The sequence below is a fragment of the Rhincodon typus genome, chromosome 2 (assembly GCF_021869965.1).
Source record: "Rhincodon typus isolate 14 chromosome 2, sRhiTyp1.1, whole genome shotgun sequence".
NCBI lineage: Eukaryota > Metazoa > Chordata > Chondrichthyes > Orectolobiformes > Rhincodontidae > Rhincodon > Rhincodon typus.
In genome coordinates, this window is record NC_063333.1 from 79,388,517 (window position 1) to 79,412,538 (window position 24,022).

The 24,022-nt window shown below is 39.4% G+C and overlaps 1 protein-coding gene across 4 annotated transcripts in view; it reads left to right on the top strand.

Moving 5' to 3' along the window:
* The first annotated feature begins 18,729 nt into the window (after positions 1 to 18,729).
* fam126a (family with sequence similarity 126 member A) overlaps positions 18,730 to 24,022 on the top strand; it is a 60,316-nt gene continuing 55,023 nt past the window's right edge. For 3 of the 4 annotated variants that reach the window (XM_020525303.2, XM_048612737.1, XM_048612743.1), the window contains exon 1: positions 18,730 to 18,867. The gene's annotated coding sequence lies outside the window, so the exon portion shown is untranslated. Of the gene's footprint in view, positions 18,868 to 19,160; positions 19,464 to 24,022 lie in introns of those variants that run through there. The other variant, XM_048612728.1, reaches the window with a different exon arrangement.

The window sequence follows — 24,022 nt, forward strand, 5'->3', positions numbered from 1 at the left end:
TCAGCAGCCCCTGTTCCCCACTCTCCCCCATCCTCACTTCCCCCCCGCACCAACATCCTGACCATTCTCACTCTCCCCTTCCATCCTCAACATTTTACATGATGATTTGTTGGGTCTGGAATTGTGCACATGCGCAATTCCACACAGGTGCGGATGCTCGCGGTTTCAAGTGTCAGCAGACACTGTTTCTCAGCTCTGGTCTCTTTATCTATGGAATGATTATAATTGAGGTTCACCAGATTAATCCTTGGGATGTTGGGATTGTTTTGTGAGGAAGCTGTATTCGTTAAGTTTTGAAGAACTAGACATGATAACATTGAAAATTCATACAGGGTGTGACAGGGTGGATGTTGGTAAAATTTGAGAGGTCTAGTAAATTTTCTTGCTGTATCTGACCAAATTTGCTTCAATAATTGCCTCTTAATGTGGCATCTCTCTTGTATGATTTCTGCCCCATCTTACCATGTGCATCATCAAAACTCAGTTCTGAGGAAGGGTCACCAGACCTGAAACGTTAACTCTGATTTTTCTTCACAGATGCTGCCAGACCTGCTGAACTTTTCCAGCAACTTCTGTTTTTGTTACCATGTGCCGTTCCTAAAACAACTCACCACTAAACAGATATCCTGGATTCATCATCATCTCTTGCACTTGTGCATCTTTAAAAAGTTGCTGTGCACCCAGGCAAGCACTGTCAGTCCGGAGGTACCCTGCAGAGTTGCTGACATTTGCCTCTAACGTAGTAGACAGAGCAAATCGGTGGCCTGCTTTGCAGCAGAGTCCTGGAGGACCAGCTGGACGGGCTGGTACAAAAGCAGCACTTCCTGTTCCCTCAGGACCAGCAGCGGAGGTCACCAGATCATGTCTGGATGCCACCCAAATTAAAGCAGTTTCAGCCACCTGGAGGAAGGCCCAGCATTGTAGGAAGAAGGTCAATCTCCTTCTCTACTCTGCCAGGCTAAGTACCATCATTTCATCTGATACCTCACACTCACTGTCTGATAATATACTCACCTCCTGCCAAGGTTCATGTGCCACCACTCTTACTAATACCTGCAACATCATCCTCAATTGCCCTTACCCAACCCCGACACCAGTCATGCCGTATGCCCTCTGTGTTGCCTACTCACTTGCTCGGGACACCACCAACAATATCTATGCCATCCACTTTTGTATTTCATAATATCTGGTTTTGTCTCGGGAGAAAAACATCCCACAATAGGGACAGAAAAAGTCAAGACACAAGATGTGCTGCCTGCCTTTCAACTCCTCATTGCTAATGGAGGATAGGATCCTGATTCAGATTGTCCTGAACAGGGCCTAGACTGGTATAGGAAGCTGCCCTTGACTTACTGTACTGGCAACCCTTGAGAGAAGGTTAACCCCCTTGACTTAACTGAGGCCTCCTGGTCACGTGCCAGGCTTTGGCTCTATGATAAACAGAGATGCCTTGCAGAGATGGGTCTGGTTAAAATTTGAGAGTGCAATGGCAGTAAGCAAAGAGCTGCAAGATACAGCCTGGTTCAGTCCATGAGCTGGGTGCAAGTCCCTGAGCGCAGTGTTCTTCCTCCAGCATTACAATGTTAGTTGCCAGTGCAACTCAAGGTATGGCGTTGAAATGTAGAAATGTCTTGTATATGGATTGGAAATGTGACCTCAGGGTTCTTAGAGCCTGTCGTGGATGTGGACTGCGTGTAGCTGGTGCCCACGGAGCTTGCTCTGAAATGTTGATGCCTGGTTACTAAAATGTAAGTCATTTGGAGCAGGTAGAGAGCTGAATGCTCCAGCTGCTTGTTCTGATTTCTTTGTTGGGTTTTCCCATGTTTAGATTGTTTGGTGAGTTTGTTAGATAGAAGGCTGACTATTAATGAGGCATGTTAAAGAAGGCATTTAACAAGGATTCAGAGATAGTAGGAACTGCCAATGCTGGAGAATCTGAGATAACAAGGTGTAGAGCCGGATGAACACAGCAGGCCAAGCACCATTAGAGGAGCAGGAAACCTGACGTTTCAGGTCTGGACCCTTCTTCAGAAAATTTTCTGCAACATCAGCTTTCCTGCTCCTCTGATGCTGCTTGGCCTGCTGTGTTCATCCAGCTGTACACCTTATTATCTGATTTAACAAGCATTACTTCCTGTTGACTGGCAACTCAATGCTGCCCATTGAGAATCTCACTGTTCCGCTTATGAAAAGTGTAAAAGAGTGAGGTGCTCCTAACGTCAAGCTGGGCCTTGCTGTGTGTATTGCCCAGTTCTGTCACATATCGTGTCATTCCCATGGTGCTCAGAAACTTATAAAGATTCCAGCCCAAAGACCCCAACTGAGTCATAGAACCTGACTGCATGATTGCTCCTGATGATAGCATGCCCCTTACACGATGCCACATATTCATGATGATATGTTCACAACCCGGAAGTGCTAAATCCTCAGGCAGAACACAGATTAAAGCCTGTGGCACCAATGTTAAAGTGAAGATGATGATCTTATCCAAGACGCATGGCCTGGGAAAAAAACATATTAAAGCAAAACAATCTTCAGTGTTCTAATTTTATCTCCTTTACCTGCATCTAAAGTGTGCAAGATGTGAAACATATGAGGGGTAATTACATAACCTCTTTGGTTTCAACTCTTAATTAATTGTTGCATTTGCAGAGCTCGAGGTCAGTTTATTGGGCAACAGAGAATTGATTCCTATTTACAAATCTGCAAATCAGTGATTTACTGATTGGGCTTTACTCAGCCTGCAGTACCAAAAGTGTTTGCTAATCCAGATGGAGCAACTGCTGCTTGTTTTTAAAGAAACCAGGGAACACATTCTGGCGAAAGGTTTGACAGTTGAATCTCTGGAAGCAGCAATCAATTTATTGGGAGGAGGTTGAACGAAATTGGCTGAAAGCGACACGTGCCTCAATGGGAGAAGATGGTGGTGAGTCAGTGAGGAGGTGGGAGAGTGCTAATGTTATGCAAAGCTAGGAGTTGGAGCCCTTCCAGCTCTTCACTCAGGCAAATAAAAAACTTTGGACTTAAATTTTTTACAGCAACTGTTAGTGTGCTGTTTGATCATAAGAGTCAAAAGAATGGGAGCAGGAGAAGAACATTTGGACTCTTGAGGCTGCATCGCCATTCAATAAGACCATGGCTGATCTGATTGTGGTCTGAATTCCACTTTCCCTCCCCCACATCCGTAACCCTTAATTCTCTTGTAGATCAAAAAAAAATCTGTCTGCCTCAGCTTTGAAAGTGATGACCCAGCCTCTATTGTTCTCTGTCAGAGAATTTCACATTGGAATGACCTTCTGAGAAGAGAAATTCCTCCACATCTCTGTCTTAAATTGGAAGCTGTCTATGTTTTAAACTATGCACAAGAGTTCTAGATTCCTTGAGAGGAAACATTCTCTCAGCATTTACTATGTCAATTCTCCCAGAATCTTTTATGTTTCAAAAATATCATCCCTCATTCTTCTAAAATCCAATGAGAATAGATTCCGACCTTCATAAGACATCATCCTAGAAGTCAGCCTTGTGAACGTTAACTGAACTGCTTCCAATGCAAGTATATCATTGTTTCTACATTTCTGTGGCAGTTAAGGCAAAAACATTGAAAACGTTTTCAAGAAGGAATTGTATATAGTTCTTAGGACTAAAGGATCAAAGGGGAGGCAGTGACCTAGTGGTATTATTGCTTTACTGTTAATTCAGAGAACCAGGTAATGTTCCAAGGACCCAGGTTTGAATCCAATAATAGCAGATGGTGGAATATGAATTCAATAAATATCTGGAATTAAGACTCTAATGATAACTATGAATCCATTACCCATTGTCAATTGTCAGGAAAAGCCCACCTGGTTCACCAATGTTCTTTAGGGAAGGAAACTGTCATCCTTGCCTACATGTGACTCCAGACCCACAGCAATATGGTTAACTCTTAACTATCCTCTGGGCAATTGAGGATGGGCAACAATGGCCTATTCAGCGACATCCTCATCCCGTGAATGAATATTTTAAAAATGGTATGAGGAGAACAGGGTACCGAGTTCAGGCATGATCATATTGAATGGCGGTGCAGCCTGGGAGGGCTGAATAGCTTAATTGTTCCTATTTTCAATGGTTCTACCTATTTGTTTTAAGTAAGGAAACCAGAACTATGCTCAATAATCTAGGTGTGGTCTCACCCGGACAGCTTTACAGTTGTACCAAAACTTCCCTAATTTTATACTATATTCCCCTTGCAATAAAGTTAACATTGTTTGCCTTCCTATTTTGTTTCTAGGCCTGAATGCTAACTTTTTGTGATCATGTACAAAGATTCCCAAATCCATCTGTACGGCAGCATCTCTCCACTAATAGTCTGCTTTTCCTCCCAAAGTGGACAACTTTACATTCCCCAATATTACATGTACCAATTTTTTGCCTGAGATAGTAGGAACTGCCAATGCTGGAGAATCTGAGATAACAAGGTGTAGAGCTGGATGAACACAGCAGGCCTGGATAAACATAGCAGGCCAAGCAGCATCAGAGGAGCAGGAAAGCTGATGTTTCGGGTCTGAAGAAGGGTCCAGACCCGAAACGTCAGGTTTCCTGCTCTTCTGATGCTGCTTGGCCTGCTGTGTTCATCCAGCTCTACACCTTGTTATCCCAATTTTTTGCCTGTTCTGTTAACCTATCCATAACCCTTTGTTGATTCTTTGATTTCTAACAACTAGCTTCCTACCTATTTTAACCTTGTTCAATCATGTCACGATATGTCTCCAATGCAGGTGAGACTTGAACCTGGATCTTCATGCCCAGAGGTGGGGATACAACCACTATGCCACAGTCCCCATTTATTTATGTTTCTATTTATTTTACTCAAATTGCTCGGAGATGTTATTACACGCCTCTGGAGAAGGTAGGGCCTGAACCTGTCCATTCTGTCTCAGAGACACGGGCATTAGCGCTGCACATTAGGCTTCCCTGATCTTTGTATCATTAGGGAATTTGGCTATAATACAATCTGGTCCTTTCACTTGAGTCATCAATACAGTTTGTATATATTTGAGGCCCCAGCACTGATCCGTTTAATACAGTTTGGATTGACTGTTGCATTTGCAAGAAATCAGAGCACAGCATGAATTATTCCTGCTGTATTCAGTCACAATCTAATTTAGCAACAAGGTCTGAAACAGATATTACACTCCTAATTTACATAGACAATTTTTTCAACAAGTTTTTAACTGCCAGACTGCTTCACAGTTTAGTTCCAGATATTTTCTAAACAACCTGTTCAGAGTTGTTATTACAAACCTCTGGAGCAGGGGAAATTTAAACCCGGGCCTCTTGGCTCAAAGGCAAGAACACCAGCACTGCACCACAAGAGCTCTACATAATTTAGTTCCATGGTTGCCACTCTAAGGTGCATCACATGGTTGTGTTTGTGCTAAAAATAATTATCCTGTTTTCCTCAATTTCCTATCTAAAAGTACAAGTATTTTCTAAAAACTTCCATCTACACTCTGAATCAAAGACAAAGACATGAGGGCCTAAATTAAATAAATAACAATAGTCAATATTCCACACAAGAAGCTGGCTGATCTATACATAGGCAGCTACTCCCAATGCTAAATTGGAAATGAACACTGGTCAATTTTAATATTCAAATGAGGCCTGTGTTCTCATTTCAGACTGGAACTTGTTTGTTTAGTTGCATCTTGCATTGCAAAACTTCTGACGAGTTGTTTCAGATCTTGAATTGTCTAACAAATCATTAAAGTGACCACTAGAGCTGGTCTCATCAAAACTTTGCAAAATAATCATTGCAAAGGAACAATAGCAGAGGGGAAAAAAAAGGGTGATTTAGTGATAAGGGACAAAAAACGTTTTGTTGTGTGCAAACGGACTTTTGGAGATTTAATAAAAAGCCAAAAGAAATCAAAGCTACCCTCCTCCCACACTAGTTTGCTTGCCTTCCCTCTTCCCTGCCCATTCCCAAAGGTTCTATAAAATTTTACTAACTTACTTAAATATCATGAAAATAGGTACTGTGAAAGTGTAAAATGTGGGAATGTCTTTTTGATGATTACTCAAATGAGGTAGAATTTATAACATGGTAAATTAACATGATTGTGGGAAGAGACAGGCCTGATGGACAGAATTACATTCAATCCATTTCTTAATTTTCTTCATGAACAGACAGGTTCTATTAAACATGAAAGCCATGAGATGCAGCTTGAAGGAGTGTGTGTTTTATTCCTACTATCTGGAAGTGTAAATCTATCAATTACGCAAGGTTATGCACATAGGAAAGATTGAGCTCATGGAGAAGAAAAGAGCAAAGAAAGGGTCAGAAAATTAACAAAGTGCACAATATTCCCCTCCTGAGGTAGCAAGCATAAGTCAAGGGTCAAGAGTCTAAAGTAAGAATTGAAAAATGTTTAGAATAAATTAACTTAAGGATGCTTGCAGGCTAGAGACTGGGCAGACATGAAGATTTAAAAAATAATTCAATGTTGACCAACACGTGCTCAAATGTTTTGGGCAGAAAAATAAGAAATCAAAGAGTATTTGAAATATATGAAATAATGCTGAAGACTGTAAATTAACAGAATGATCTTTGACATTAAACATTGATTCTGAAAGTGTGACTTCAGGTAAAATAAAGGATTAAGTTGCAATGGGATGTTCATTGCAAACAAACTTAAGTAAAGTTACTTAAGTAAAGTTGCTGTGGATCCTAAAAATAATATTGTAGATAATCGTAAGACAAAAGGAACTCAACTCATTGTCAATTGATTATACATTTAATAAGTAAATCAGAATTAAATAATATGAGTGTATGATGTGCCACGCAAATCCCTGTGTGCATGGTTTCAAGCCACATGCTGATTTTACAGCTTTCAAATTCATTGTCCCACTGGTACATCAGAATTCAGTTCAGACGAGTTAATACATTCCTAAAGGAGAAGGATTTATTATCCATCGGCAATAAACAATTAATAATGAGAGCTGAAAGATCCTTAAAAATTTGAACATGCTTTATACTTGTTAAGTCTGCTTTCTCGATTGTTAGAGTGAAGGTATTATTGGATGACTCATTGATATATTCCTTTAATTGATATTGAAATGAATGGGTGACTAAAAATAGCTAATAAAAATATAGACACTATGAATAAGACATTACATTAGATAAAACAAAACTGTTCTTGCCCATGTTAATTATTAGCAAGGATGCTGAAAAATCTTGGGAATTAAATTAAAATTGATTCATTTAAGTGCACAGAAGGAAGTATATAACAAAGAGGCATTGAAGTGAGGAAGCAGAAAAGACAGGGAAGAAAAAAGGCAGTCACAAAAAAATCATCAGGTACAGTGTAATTTACACAAATAAGTAGAAAATGTAATTAAAAAGGCTAATAAATTTTAGCCATCATCTGAAATGAGATGGAATACAAAGGGGAGGAAGTTGTTTTGATCATTGATGTGGAAATTTGGGTAGTGCAAAATAAATTTTCTGCAAATTATTCTTATGCAGGGAACAGTGTTTCAACAAGGAAGGAAATAGTGTTCGTTCTCGGGAATGAAATAGGGCAAGTGGTGTATGTACCATTAAGTAGGAAATGACATGGTTACCAGTGATCACAATTCTGTTTAGTAATAATAATGAACAGAGACAAGAAAATATCCAAGGTAAAAATGCTCAACTGGAGAAGAACTAATTTCAGTGTCTTAACAAAGGATCTAACACATACTGGAAAAAAAAATACTTGTACAGAAAAGGAGAAGCAGAGCAGAGGAGGGCAATCAGGGAAGAGATATTTATGTGCAATCCAGACATATTTCTATGAAGGGATAAGATACACCATCTAAAGCTCATGTGCCCCTAGATGACAAAGGATATAATAGTAAAAGAAAAATAAAGGTAAAGGGGGCATGTGACAAGACAGGAGCAGAATTCTGTTAAATAACCAGGAAAATTATGGAAAATACAAGGGGGAATCAAGAATGTTAATGTGGGAGGTGAAGAGAGGTGATGAGCAGACTACTGTCAACAATAAATTGAACTCTAAAAACATTTTTCAGATAGGTAGGGTTAGATTTTCCCTTCCTGTTGCAGATCTGAAGGAGATTGGATAGACTTAAAAAATTTTCAGGTGGGACTTGAATCCAGGATTCCTATTTGTATTCCCAATGTTGGTAAAATTTTACTGGAGTGCAATATGGGGACAGATTAGAGAGCAGATTGTATGCCTGGTGTTGTTATACATTGCAGAAGTGGACATTTGAGATCTTCTGCAGTTTCAGTCGAGTTTAGCTACTTCTTGTAAGTAATGTGAATCATACTAACACAGAAATCTAGGGAATGATAGATGAATCATAGTTTGAAAGTGAGAACCTCATGAAAAATAAACACTGAAGGTACATGTAGAATAAGTCATTTGTTTTTAACATGGTGAGTAACAATGGAGTTTCATTTTGGAAACGTAAAGGGATATAAAACAATGAGCTTGCCAGCTTGTTACTTTTAATGAATGGTAAGCTGTGAAGGTTCAGCATTGTGAAATTCCAATATATTATAAAACATTATCCATTGGCTGAAGTGTTATTCTGCATTGTACAATCATGAAATTCAGGTATGATGGTCTTGCTGTGGCTACTTCTCATGATTAACCACATGAGTCTTAAGTCTTGGTATCTGTTTGCAGAGTTGCTGTGGATGAGCTAAACATGGAGAGAGGTCTCTTTTATTTTCTAACTTTCATTTATTTTAATATTTTCTGTCTGTAAATCAACATCCCGCCCCAGTGTTGAGGCTAATAGCTGTGCTTTCCTGCTGGCCATCACTTTTACCTTGTAGCTTATTTACTAGCCACTGTAGCTTTTTATTTTCCTTATTGATCTATAGTGTACACTGCAAAATAACTTAGACTGGTCCGTTTTTAACTTAATTGTTCTTTTAAGAAACTCTTTAGAAAACTTAACAAGAACACCCTCATATTTTCCATCACATATTTCGACAATTTCGAGCACAGCTCCCGCTATCAATGCTTCTATCTTTTCTGTTAAACTGTCTCAAATAATCCAAAGTCATTTTGATTTTCTATTTTACTGAAGAATTACTCAACATGCATTTAACTACTATCTAAGATTGCTGCTTCTCACCTCCTTAAATTTAAAGCCAATTAAATGGCGACTTCTTTGAGATCCTCACTTCTGACACCACTATTAGATTTTATGGTTAATTAGTGCTGTGGACAGTTATGATTCATGGGTGGACCTGCCTTTTCCCCATACTTGGCTGTTTCCATCTCTGAGTTTCCTGAGTTAATATCTCTCTTACCCTCACCATAAACACTGATCTACACTCTCTTTCCTTATTTTGTTAGTTACTCGTTTTAACTTGTCTGCATAATTATAAAGTGGTGATGAGCATTATTCCCGTTTCTTTATCTTTCTTTTGACCCATCCATGAACTTTTATTCTATTTTATTCTCTCTCTGGGTTGTACCAGCCCTTTTGCATTCTCTTAATTATTTTCAACAGATGTTCCTCCATAAATCTTGTGATGGAGTCTCCGGAGTCTGTATTGCCTTCTGTCTCCTCCTTTCCTGACTACATTTTTAAATTTTTCTCATACTCAATGCAGATACTACCAGCACAGTCTTCTAATCCCCAATTCCTGTGCAAATTCCACCAATGTGGATTCAACTCAACTATGATTCCTGTGCAAATTCTACCGACGTGGAGTTTGACCAGTCTATGGCATCTATGCTAATTCTAGCATTGTAAATTTCTTGCCCTCTCATGCAAATTCTGTTAACCTGACATTTCTGTTACACTCCTGCCTGAATTCTAACAATGTCTCAACTGTGGCTTCTGCATCAATTCTACCAACACAGAGCCCTCAACAGTAATCTTTCTTTGTTCAGTACTTCCTGTACTTAGTACTCTTTTATAACTATCGGTGGTAAATATACTCTGCTTACCCATTTTGCAGTCCAAATCTGATAGTTGGGAACAGATATGCTGTTTGCTTAATTAGATGTTGCAGTTACTTATCGTGATCGACCAGAACGTCTTGTACAGGTCTGAATCATTTACTCGAGTGCGTTCATGGACAGAGTCCTCTCTAGATTAGCTAGAATTAAAACTCTGCTGAATACAAGATATTAATCAATTTATAAATATTTAGTCACATCTGCAAATTCCAGCCATGTCAGTACATAGAGATATAATAAACAGATGTCTCCAACCCTAGATACATGTGTTCAGTCACTCAGACAAGGAGCATTTAATTTTATCCTATCCTGGTATTGTTTGCTTCAACCCCTATCTGGTTTATAACCACCTGGTTTATAAGTGAATAATCAAACAATGCTTGTTTATTTTGCCAGATTTTTGAGCTATTAAGACCACAGTGATTTTTAAAAACAATTGTCTATTTATTTTGGTGCATTTGCGATTTTCAAAACCTTCCAGATGTTTATTATGAAGCTAAATTTTCTGTTTAGGTATTGGATAAGTGTCTTTTGGATTTTGAGGGAATGGGTATTTGGGGTTAGGCGGGAGGCGTTGGCATCAGTGAGGGAATATCACACTTTCGGAAAGTTGTGAAGGCCATAGAAATGGTTTAGAGGTGTTTGACCAGAATATTATAAGAGATGAGCAAGTTCTGTTATGATGTTAGGTTAAGGATTTAGGACTTCTTGGAACTGAAGTTTTGTCTGAATAGAGGTCTTCAAGATGTTGACAGGTTTTAACAGAATAGACAGATTGCAGAGATGCATTTGCAGTAGCTAGATTGGTGAGCTTAAGTAGGTTTTTTGTTGTTAGTTCCCTAACCACCTACTCCATCTCAATCTAGCAGTTATGCCCAATAGAACCTAATCAATAAAAGTGCTACTGAACCACTATTGATGGTGGATATCGAAGTCCCCACTCAGACTACATTCTGTGCCCTTGCCGTCCTCAGTGTTTCTTCAGGTTGGTGTTGAACATGGAGTAAAACTCATTCATCAGTTGAGAGTGAGGGGGGTGCGAAGAGTGGGTGGTAATCAGCAGGGGTTTGAGTGTCCATGTTTGAACTGCTGTTGAAACTTCATGGGTTCTGGTGTCCGTGTTGAGGACTCCCCCTCAGTTCCTGATCTCATTGCAGCTTTGGTACTGTATAAAATGAATAAAAGAGCTGAATTCCAGAGGGAAGGTGAGAGTGACTGCTCTTGACACCAAGGCAGTTAATAGCCCAAGTATGACATCAACAAGCCTTAGCAAATCTGCAGTCAATGGCAATAAGGAAGAAAATTCTCCATTGGTTTTATTCATAATTTGTGTAAAGCAAGATGGTCTTGATTGTTGGAGATTAAGCATCTCAATCCAGAAAATAACCACAGGTGTTCCTCAGGGTAGTGTCCTAAACCCAGCCAACTTAATTTGCTTTATAGATGTTCTTCCCTTCATCATAGATTCAGAAGTGGGGCTATTCACTTGATTGCACAATGTTCAGCACAATTCATGACTTATGTTTGTATGCAGCAATGACTGGATGACATCCAGGCTTGGGCTGATAAAAAGACAGGTAACATTTGCAGCACACAAGTGCCAGACAATGATCATCTTAAATAAGAGTGAATTGAATTAAATCCTTTTGGTATTCAGTAGCATCACCATCATTGAAGTCTCCATTATCGACATTTTGGGATTTACCATTGACCGGAAACTGAATGGATTAGCCAGGTTAACACTTTGGCCATAACAGCAGGTCAGAGACTAGGAATTCTGTGACAAATAACACAACTCCATCAACACCCAAGCAGCTTCAAAAGCAGCCCACTTGATTGGCACCCAGTCCAACACCATCAACACCATTGCACAGTGACAGAAGTATATAACATCTACAAGATGCACAGCCCACAAAGGCTTCTTCCAAATCCACAGCCTCTACCATATTGAAGAACAAAGAACAGCATGGGAACACCACCATTTGCAAGTTCCCCTCCAAATAACACATGATCCTGACTAGGAACAACATAATCATTTCTTCACTGTCACTTGGTCACAATGCTAGAATTCTCCACCTTACAGCTTCATGGATATACCTGCACAGTACATGGGCATTTCGGTTCAAATAAGCAGCTCGCCCACAACTTCTCCAGGAAACTTAGATCTGGGCCGAGCCAACGACACCCACATTGCATGAATGAATATTTTTTAAAAAATTTTTCATGTAGGATTAGTGAAATATGGACTTACTTCTCCAAAGGTTTCTGAATATTGGGCTAATTTAAATTTTCAAGACTGACAGTATAAATTTTAATTAAGCAAGATTATTGGGAGATGTTCATCAAGCAAAATTCTAATTTTTAATCCCACTTTCTATTTTAAGATGATCCATGAAACCTCCCTCTTCGATCAAATATTTGGCCATCCGACGTAATATACTTTACATGACTTGGTGTCAAATGCCTTAACACGTTTGTGAAGCAGATTTGGATGCATGTTTTATTACGTTAAGAGCCCTTTACAAATACAAGTTGAAAGATGGAAATTGAGACCAGATACAGATCAGCCATGATGTAATTGAATAACACAATTCACTTGAGCAGCTGAATGGTCTAACTATACTTTGCCTTTCATTGATCCATGTACAAGTTTATGTCAATTTTTTGCAAACAAACGTAGACCATCAACAGTGAAATCTACAGAAAAAGATCTTTTAAATCCCATTTAAAACTTCAAAACCATTTATTTTACTTTCAGTTTAAAGTAAGTGCCTCAAGAGTGCTTTTGTGACCATTTGTTGTAACAATCATGACTCACAAAGATAGCTTTGAAAAGCAGACATCTGTCAGTGCAAGCACCAAATGCTCATTCTTCGATAATTTTTCACCAAGTCTGTGAAAAGAAAGATTTTGTATTTCAGTAGTAATTTTGTGTTTTCTTTAACAGAGTAATTACTGCCTCAGTCTATTTTAGGAATTTCCGTCATCAAGATATTGTCAAAAACATGTGTAGTCACCTCTAGCTGTTGCAACGTTGTAATGATACTGCATTGAACATTACAAAACTAGCATTGTGTTACTTAGCATTGTAGTATGATGAATTAAGCCTGACTTTGATGGCTAAAGAAGACAGCTGCATCATCATAGGAAATGATGTACTGTCACATGGTCTTGCTACCTCTTGCACACTCATGACAAAATGAAGCCATAGTGAGATTTTTCCCAAGTAAAGTTAATGTTTCCCTCACCTCATCAAACTTTTTTTAAGCAGTACAAAACCAAAAATAACGTATGGTAGCAGTGAATGAAAAAAAAACAATATAGACAAGTTTCTGCTAATTGGGAAAAGCTTTGAGCAGACCACGAGATCCAATAAGCAAAGGTGAGGCTGAATTGGTGCAAAAGATTTTCAAGGTATTGTTCTACATCTGACCTCACTGTGAAGCCAGGCAGTGGGCAAGTCAGTATGCCATTATATTGCAATATATACAGACAATACCCTGGATGGACAAGATACCAATGAAGAAAAAGCAACGTATGAGGAAGTATTTACAGCATTGAATTCATTTCAATCTGTGAAAAAAACAACATTGTCAATTTAAGAATTGTAAGTGATAAGGAGAAACTGATAATTTTATCAATGATATGTAACATGTAAAGAATTATCTGTAAAGCAGCTTAATTGAACTAATTAGGGAACTGATTTGCTGGGAGATGCAAAACTTAGGCAATATATTATCACAGTAAAGGAAAAATTAAAATTCCAAAGAGAATAGATTTGCATTTACTGATGATCTGGAGAAGCCATGAAAGTTTCCTAATCCTGTTCACATAGCCAGCATAATGGTGCAAAATAGGTATCAATACTGAAAGTACATAAAAACTGCAGAATACAAAATAATGGTAAACCTTCCCCAATTTTGTTTCCAAGGCAATTTCCATTAGAAATGTGGACCTGATGTTTAAAATTGAAATAATAAAGAAAGGACACACATGTATAACTTCAAGATGATGACCAAGCTTAAGCATGTTTCAACCCATTGTCAGCATTGGGTAAATTTGTCAAAAATGCTGTTTTGTATAATAATTTGTGCTTTTCTTTAATAAGATAATTACTGCCTTGGTCTATTTATAATAATTGGTCTCCATAGGCCAGGTATTGCCAAAAATCATTAGGAGTTTTTATTTTTTGAATTTATTTGTTGGCCTTTGAGGAAACTTGTAAATTATGCTAAATAAAAACTGAAAGAACTGTGGAAGCTGGAAATCAGAAACAAAAACAAATTGCTGGGAAAGCTCAGCAGGTCTGGCAGCATCTGTGGAGAGAAATCAGAGTTAATGTTTCGGGTTGAGTGATCCTTCCTCAGAACCTAAATTAAGCTGTCTTTTAGGTGAAAGGACACTAAAAGATAATCTTTTATAATTACTGATAAATGATTATTGTGCCTCAATGTAAATGGCTCTGTAATGCAAGTCATTTTCAGTTACTTAATAGAATAAAATTTAAGAGTATGAATGGGGGGCTGAATAGCCTGCTTCTATTCCTAATGTCATTCAGTGACTTAAAATAAATTTATTGTACATCCATTTCTGCAAAACAAAGATACCAACAGTGGAACCTACAAAATAGCCGTTTTAAGTCCCATGAACTTAAAAGTTGTTTCTTTTAATCTAAGTTCAAGTAAATATCTCAAGGATGCCTTGCCGACCTATTTGTAACACCCATAACTCTCCAAGTTAGCTTTGGGCAGTGGGCACTTGTTTCTGAGCTCAAAGGCTAAATAATCAATCTTAATTTCTTTTCTCAAAAGAACTGTGGAATGAACTGTTTTGTATAATTTTGTATTGCAATGTGTTTTTTAATAATGTAGGTACTGCCTTAATTTATTATATTAACTTGTCTCTTTGGCGAGATGTCACAAAACATTTGTGGTAGCCACTGGCTTTTGCAATATTGTAATGACTCTGCAATGAACAATTATAAAATAGCATCGTGTTGCTTAATATCATTAAAGCTTATTATCTGATCAAACGTGAGTGAACTAGTTAAATTAATTTACTTTTTATGGTATTTTGTTTTAAAACACTGTAGATACGGAGATAAATAAATCATTGTTGATTTAAAAGCATTTCATAGGAACCTGTTGAAGACCTATAGTTAGTTAGTCCAATTTGTGTAGCATTAATTGTGCTGTTCTTAGTTTCATAAAAAATGCGCTTCAGTTTTCTGGCAACGTAATCTTCCTAACATTTATTTGCAATATATCTGATTTGCTAGAAGATGCAAAACTGGGACAAATTCAGAAAGGAACAATTGAGGTTCTAGTGAGAGGTGTCCTGGTGACCTGGAGAATCACAGTATTGTCTGAGCTCCTTTCATAGTCAGCAGACTGGTATGGTATAATTGTCTAAATTAAATGGAAATTGCAGCATAAATGATCAATTCAAACTTACTCTGATTTTCTGTTCCAAGGCAGTCTCTATTTGAAATGTGGTGATGAAGGGTTCAAGCAATCATAGTTACTGCTTTGGATCAAAGTTCTCAGATCTTTCCTAATTTCATCAATATAACAAAAAAGATTCATTATCTTACTGTAATGCTTTGCAACCGGGCACCTGTTGTTATAAACCACCATATCTTCTGTCATGAAGGTATAAAATATGGATTATTAATCATTAATTCCATAAACTGATTTAATACCAGGAGATTTGTGTTTGAAAGAAATCACTTTTAAATGACATCGGGCACTATTTTGAAATGGCTGCAGAAGACCTCAGCAAGGTGGCTAAGCTTCTCAAGGAATTACAAAATGGATGCCTAAACAATGTTGTTAAGAAAGTGATTTGCATTAAGAAAACTGAAATGGACTATGGCACAAACAGTTCAGTTCTGTCTAGAAAATGACCAGTTTGAAGTGCGAATGCTTCTCTTCATTTGATAGAAGTCAAATTATACAAGAGTCACAGCTGAAGCTTTAATATTTAATCACCTTGAGCTATCACAACAGCTAACCGGATATAGGGGATTAATTAACCATCTTTGTTGGAGACCATCTTGGATCTATAGTGCTTCTAATAACAGGTGAGAGAATCCCATTACCTCATGGGATCACGACTGTGCAGTTTAAAACCAGTGGAACATCAGCATTCTTTCTGTTAGATATAGCAAACAGCAAATAAGCTGCCTTAAAGAAAAAGTCTATAGAATTCATAGAATCCCTACAGTGTGGAAACAGGCCCTTTGGCCCAACAAGTCCACACCGACCCTTGGAGCATCCCACTCAGACCCTTCCCTGCATAACCCACCTAATCTACACATCCCTGAACACTAGGGCAATTTAGCATGGCCAATCCATCTAACCTGCACATCTTTGTAAAGTTTGGACCCTATCTCTGTTACAAGTTGGATTGCATCACAATGACAAAAACAAAGTAATTTAAGGAACTACGATACCTACCCTGGAAAAAATACTAGTTGCAGTTTTTTTTTAAGAGATATGTTCTTCTGGAGCCAATTTATATTGACCACAACATCAATAGATTGCTTGCTATGATTTTGTAACACAGCGGAATTGAGTTAAGGACTCTTTGATTCCATTTCTTGTGCAATTTTCAATGTAGCAGAAAAAGGTTGGCAATCCAATGGATCCTCCTTCATATCTTCCATACTGCCCAGATTCTATGGCTATGCATTACAAAGGAACATGATTCTTAGGATTGTTGATTTTTTAATTGTTGTGGACAGAGAGGAGCTCTATAAATGCATCTTCTATCCATACGTAAATTCTCCTGGACAGAGCAATCTGGAGTTTCAGGCAGGTAAGAGTGAGATAATGCACATATGGCACTACCCAGTTGGATCCATACTGCCACTGTCATTGAGTTCAATAACCACTCCTGTAAGTGATATGATGAATGTATTCTTGTGATAACTTTCCTATCTGGATATTCAATGTGCACCTCGATTTTAGACAGACACCATCTTTACAGATCATTTATGCCAATGAAAAACAAGTATTTAGAGGAAGATTTCTCCGTCTACATGCAGGTTCTTCTGGAAGATCTCTTCCATAACTGACTCAGAGATAGTAAGAACTGCTGATGCTGGAGTCAGAGATAACACAGTGTGGAGCTGGAGGAACACAGCAGGCCAGGCATCAGAAGAGCTGAAAAGTTGACGCTTCGGGTCAGGACCCTTCTTCAGAAATGGGGAAGGGGGAGGGGAAAGAGAGCTCAGAAATAAATAGAGAGGAGGGGTGGGGCTGGGCAAGGTAGGTGGGATGGTGACAGGTGACTGCAGGTAGGGAGTGGTGGGGATTGGTCAGTGAAGGCACCAAACAAACCTTCCACATCAGACAGAGGTTCACCTGCACATCCATCAATGTGGTCTATTGCATCCGCTGCTCCCGATGTGGCCTCCTCTACATCGGTGAGACCAAGCGGAGGCTGGGAGACCGCTTTGTAGAGCACTTACGCTCTGTTCACAGCAAACGACAACACCTTCCAGTAGCAAACCATTTCAACTCTTCCACCCCCACCTACCTCCTTGGGCAACATGTCTATGCTGGGCCTCCTCCAGTGTCACCATGGCGCCACCCGGAAACTGGAGGAGCAGCACCTCATTTTCCACCTTGGGAGCCCACAATCCAATGGTCTCAATGTGGATTTTACCAGTTTGCCTCATCCCATGATCAACCCTCCCTCTGATCCCAGCCTTCTTGACCTGACACAACCTGTCCATCTTCTCTCCCACCTATCCGTTCCTCCCACTTCACTGACCAATCCCCACCACTCTCTATCTGTACTCACCTGTCACCATCCCACTACCTTCCGCAGCCCCACCCCTCTGCTCTATTTATTTCTGAGCTCCCTTCCCCCTCTCTATTTCAGAAGAAGGGTCCCCACTCAAAATGTCAACTTTCCTACTTCTCTGATGTTGCCTGACCTGCTGTGTTCCTCCAGCTCTACACTATGTTACCTCTTCCATAGCTGTTCTGGACCTGAGATGAGAACGTGTACTGCTTCACCACTCAGCGGCATGAATAAATATATTATAATCTAGCACTGTCTTGACTGTTAATGGATGCCTACACGATTGGACTGCAGTCATAGATGTCCACTGGTTGATTCAAATTGCTTTTTTCCGGTAGGGAACACCACATAATACTGGCGAAAGCTGAATCATCATTTAACATTCTATACAGATGTTAGTTTGAGTAAGCTACTTAATACTTATGACTTTCTTCTGTGGGGAATAACACTTTCAGTTAAATGTGTTATGGTGGTATTTGCTTCCTGTACATCCCGTTAGCCGAGACTAAGAAAAAGACTCACTTGAAAGCAACGCGTATCGATTAGCAAATTGATGGAAATTAGATTGCTTCTTAAATGGTGTCTTTGAAGGTCGTTCCTTATTATGATTGTCAAAGACGATTAGAGCTAATAAATGTTCGTGTAATTTCAAAGTTTGTTTACTAAAGTGGTATACTCTTAAAACATTTAAAACAAAAGACAGTGCTGAGAACTCTCCATTCAGTTAATCACAGTATCCTCGCCATTGTCTTCACAAACTCAGTTCCCGAAGTGGTTTGGGGAGGAGGACGGGGCAGGGAAGCGCGTAACCCCACCGTCCCGCCTTCTCGTGATTGGCGGGCTTGAAGAACCGTCTTTGTGACGATCGCGCTCGCTATTGGTCGCCCGTTTGAGCTCGCGGTTCGATTGGATGGGTGCGGCCGCCAATCACGAGAGGCCGGCACTTGGGGCTAGATCGTGCGCTCGGAGGAAAATCCGCCTGAAAGCGGGCGGGCAGCTGGCTGCTTGAGTGGGATGGTGTTGCTGCTGATTCAGCAAGGGAGATCTGACAGTGGTCTGGGATCACTCGTCGTTTAGGTTGTGGGTAGGTTGGCTTCTTGTGTTGAAGCACCTCGTACGGGACTTGGCTTAAAGCGGTGTTCCCGGTCCCGATTAGCGAGATGGAGTGTGCAGTTTGAGTCCAGTCTTTCCAGTTTGTGTTTCTGTGGGTAGACCGGGAGGATGTTTACCCCCGCGAGTCCGTGGAACGGTAGTTACGTTAAGTCTCGGGGCTTTCTTGTCTCTTCCCTGGTGGTTTCTAATTGCTAAGTAAACTGCTCAATTATAATGAACTCGTATTGAGGTTCATAAAGTGGCGACTTCCTGAGTCTCTCTCACTTACTGGGGCACACCCACTGTCTGAGGGACCAGGCAACTGTCAGTGAAACAAAAGGCAGCGAGCCAAACCCATTGCATACACTTTTCATGTACAGAAGTTGTTGGTGTTGAAAGGGAGTGAAGTGAGGGAATGGATTGGCGAGAGCTGAATTTAGTTCGCATGAGGACTGTAATTTTCTCCTGTATATAAACGTCGCAATGGTTAACACGCTGTGGTTCCGAACGTGAGGATATATGGAGGCACTTAAGTGGACATAAATCATTCCTTTGAAACTGGAAAGCTATCATCAAATTTCCTATGAGGTAATTTGAGATGTTTCGCCCGCTGTTATTAGATTTGCTGCTGATACCGGCAGTTTGAATGTTTGGCTGGCAGCACTCTTAGATTTACTTTGTGCTACGAAGTGAGTTTCAATGCTGTCGAGGACAGAAGGAAGCAACTGCAGCTAGTTAAAAGTCACGATTGCTTTGCGTTGTAGGAGCTATGTTGCCTAGAATGGATGGGCTGAATGCTGAGAGAAGTGCAACAATATGGTGATAAACTTTTTGCAGAAGTTTTGGTGTTTGGGCCAAATGTTTGTCAAATCAGGGCAACACCAAAAAGGATTATCAATTGATTTTTATCTCACTTCTATTTATGGGACTGTTCGGCAGTTGTTTGCCATATTTGTCTAAATGGCAATGCTGACCCATTAAAAGTGATGAGTTGACTGTGAAGTGCTTTGTAGTATCGGAGACTGGAAACATACCACTTTTTTGTTCTGCATCAATTTGCTGTTTAGTTCTGGGAATGATGGTTTTGATGTGGTGATCTTGGCACAAGGAGCACTGAAAATAGCTTAAATAAAAACTTGGATTATGCATTTGTCTACAAGATGTTTGGGTTATTTTTCAGGTTCTTTCTGTTCTGCAAGTGACTACACGGACTAAATTCTAAGACATCTGTTTCGATTACACTTCCTTGTTGAACCATCTTGTTACAACTCGTGTAGGCTGCAATCAGGATTCAAAAATCCAATATAAATGAATGGGTTGGAATGAGCTGACTTGTTTACTTGTCGTGACTGCAATATCTAGCATGATTACCTAAGTTCCTGTGGGAAGTTGTTTCCTGCCATTTTATACTGCCTTCTATTGGTGTCCTGAAACATTTTACTGAACTGAGAAATCTAATGCTTTATAATTGAATTAGAAAGCAAGATTGATGTTTTTACTGTTCAAGTTACATTTAATACCTTATTCATGTGCATAAATGGTTGTTAGAAAAGTTGTTTTTTATCGGCAATGTATGTATCTCAATAGGAAATAGAAGCATTTGTACCTCCTTTATTCCCTCCCTGCCCCCTCAAATTTGACTGTGCAATCTCTGGCTTCCAGTACTGTTGGATAACTTTTTTTAATGTAATGAAAGCATTTAAGGTGCTTTACAGGAGTTCTCTATAAAGCAAAATAATAACTGATTTATATGGTGATGACTAAAAGCTCAGTCAAAGAGGTAGTTTTTATAGTGTTTTCAAGAAAAGTGAGGAACTAAACTGAGGAGTTATTATGGATTCAAAGTTAAGGATGGGTTAGTAAGTTTGCAGACGATACAAAGATCAGTGGAATTGTGAGTAGGGTAGAAGATTGTTAAAGGATACAGTAGGATATAGATCAGTTGCAGTTATGGGTGGAGAAATGGCAGATGGAGTTTAATGCAGGTAAGTGTGAGATGCTGCACTTTGGGAGATCAAATGTTAAGGAAAAGTATACAATTAATGGCAGGACCCTGAACAGCATTGATGTACAGAGGGATCTTGGTGTTCAAGTCAATAGCTCCCTGAAAGTGGCCATGCCAGTAGATGGGGTAGTAAAGAATGCATGTGTGACATGCTTGCCTTTATTGGTTGGAATTGAGTGCAAGAGTCAGGATATCATGCTGCAGCTATATCAGACTTTGGTTAGGCCACACTTAGAACATTGCATTCAGTCTGGTCGCTGCATTATAGGAAGGATGTGGATTTGGAGAGGCTGCAGAAGAAGTTTATCAGGATGCTGAGATAACCAGGTGTAGAGCTGGATGAACACAGCAGGCCAAGCAGCATCAGAGGAGCAGGAAAGCTGGCGTTTCGGGTCAGGACCCTTCTTCAGAAAATGGATGCTGCCTGGGTTGGAGGATACGAGCTGTAAAGAGAGGCTAGAAAAACTCAAGTAGTTTTCCCTGGAGTGGTGGAGGCTAAGGGGAGATTTGATAGAATCGACAAAATTGAGATGCATGGATAGGGTTGACAGTCAGAATCTTTCTTTTTTCCAAGGTTGAAGTGAGTAAAACGAGTGGGTATGCATTTAAGGCGAAAGGGGGAAAGTTCAAAGGAGATGTGGGGGGCAAGTTGTTTTTCCTACCCAGAATGGTACGAGTCTAGAACATGCTGCCAGGGATGGTGGTGGTAGTGGAGGCAGATACAATCGGGGCATTCAAGGGACTTTTGCATAAGCACATGAATATGCAATGAATGGAGGGATATAGACTAAGGGCAAGCAGAAAGAATTAGTTAAATTTAGCGTCACGTGCAACACAACATTTGAGCGTCAAAGGGACTGTTCCTTTGCTGTACAATTTTATGTTCTGTTAACTGTTTTTTCTTTCCCCAGAGATGCTGCCAGACCTGCACTAGCACTTCATTTTTTTTCTTTATTTCTGATCCACAGTACTTGCTTTCTATTTCATTGCACAATTGGTTCTTGGGTATGATGAGCTGTAAACTTCACTTTATGACCACTCATCAGAACACCATAACGTACCTTTTAGGCAGTTAATATGGTTTAAATTGATGTTACTGTTCTTTCAGATACATCTCAAAGCATAAGTAATAACTGATCTTCGTTGTTTAACTTTGAATGTTTGTAGCTTTTCCACTTTAAGCAAATCTATACAATGCAAATTTTTTTATAGCCTTTGTATTAAATTCTGGTAAAACGAAAGTTTAGGATGGTCATTTAACTTGTGGTCAAATGTCAGTCTTTTGCCAGTAAAGAAATATAACTCAACAAAACATTTTAAAACCTTACTCCTACACAAGAGTATTCCTTTGTTATGCTATGCTTGGAGTTTTGCATTTTCTGCAGTGCATGTTACCAGGGCAGATATTCACTTGACAAGCATTATTGGTGTTAGCAGACTTGCTGCTAATTTTTATAGCAGTGTATGAAATCAATTTAGTACAGCTGTGAAAAATGTGAATTCTGCAGGCCCAGAAAAAACATGCCCTTTATAATATGACATCATTTGTTGTTGTGCTCCTGATTAGTAATCTCTCTCAGCAGCCAACAGCACTGAATCTAGTCTTGGCAGCTGTAAAGTTCTCTTGTAAAATTGGTAACAAAGCCAACAATAGCTGTCTCTGTCAACAAGATTGCCATTCATTATTAGATTAAATGTTTTAATTTTTTTAAATGTTATGAAACTTTATCTTAGAAACCTTAATAGATTATGGAAGAGCCATGGGGTCATTCTTTCTTTTGTCTTGTACTAGGGGTTTATGCCAAGTTATGCATTCATGATCTAAAAGTACAGTGTAACAGCAAACACATTTTATCATGTGAAATACTGTTTGTTGACTTCATATCAATGGAAGTATTGCATGTGAAATGAATCGGGGCTTATTTTTGTGGCAGCTGCTTTAGGGGCACAATGAACCTGGTAATTTGCTGAAAAATGATCAGGTTAGTATATTATGCCAGACTTTAAAGTCATGGGTTGCAGTGCACCAAGTTAAATGTGAAAACAGTCCAACCCAAAGAAGCTGTTTTAAGGCATGCCTTAAAGGTAGAAAGTGAGACTGCAGGGGAGTTTATTTTGCACTTGGAACTTTACCCGTGCCACGGTTCATTGCCTGTTTCCATTCCTCTATCTCATGGTGGACAGTGAGCTGCTCCTAGGCCAGGTAGCAACTTTAAGTTGGAATTCTTATGCTTGTTTTCAGAAGCCTCTGGCACCCTTTTAACTTTCTTCTGCCTTGCAACTCTTCAAGATGTCTCTGGTCCTAGACTCTTGCACATTTTACACTTTTATGTTTGCTTCACTTTTGATCTCTCCCTGCTTTCAGTTGCAAAAGCTGTAATCTGTCTGGTACCCTTCCTTCACATTTCCGTCTTGCTTTTTTTCTTTTGGAATTCCTTGGAGCATGCCTCTAGTCTGGTGTCTCCTTGTGTGACTCATTGTCATGCTTTGTTTTGTGATGCTTTTGTGAAACATCTTGGGAGGCTTACTGCTTTTGGGCACTACATAAATTTAACTGCTAGAATTTTGAAGTTGGGCAGCAGTAGAAATTTCAGAAGTGCAAAGTATGATAAGTGAAGAAAAAATAGCAGACCTCTCTGCCTTGGCTAAGAGGGAGAAATTGTAATAGATTTGGGGAGTATTAATAGATTTGACGTCTAACATGAGATACTGTAGAGTTGCAATCAACAGATCAAAATAGAGTCCTTGACTTTGTAGTCTGCACCATATAATATAGTTCCCAGGATATCACACCAAATGCATGCAGTTCTAGTCAAATAGTGTTTGCCAAACTTGTTTCTTGGGTATGTGTTGAAACGCGAAAAGCAATTTAATTTTTTTTTGCATAATACATTCCCTATTGGGACGGGGTGTTTGGGACTGAAAGGGGAGCTCAGTGGTACTTTAGTATTTGGGACTGTAATTAAGACATAGGAGCAGCAGTAGGCCATTAATTCTGCTTCACCATTCATTTAGATGTAGTTGATCTGATCCTTAATTCCACTTTGCTGCCAATTCCTATAACCCTTGCTAATTCAGAAATCTGCCTTTCTCAGCATCTATACTTTGTAATCCAGCCTCTACAGCACTCTGGTGAAGTATT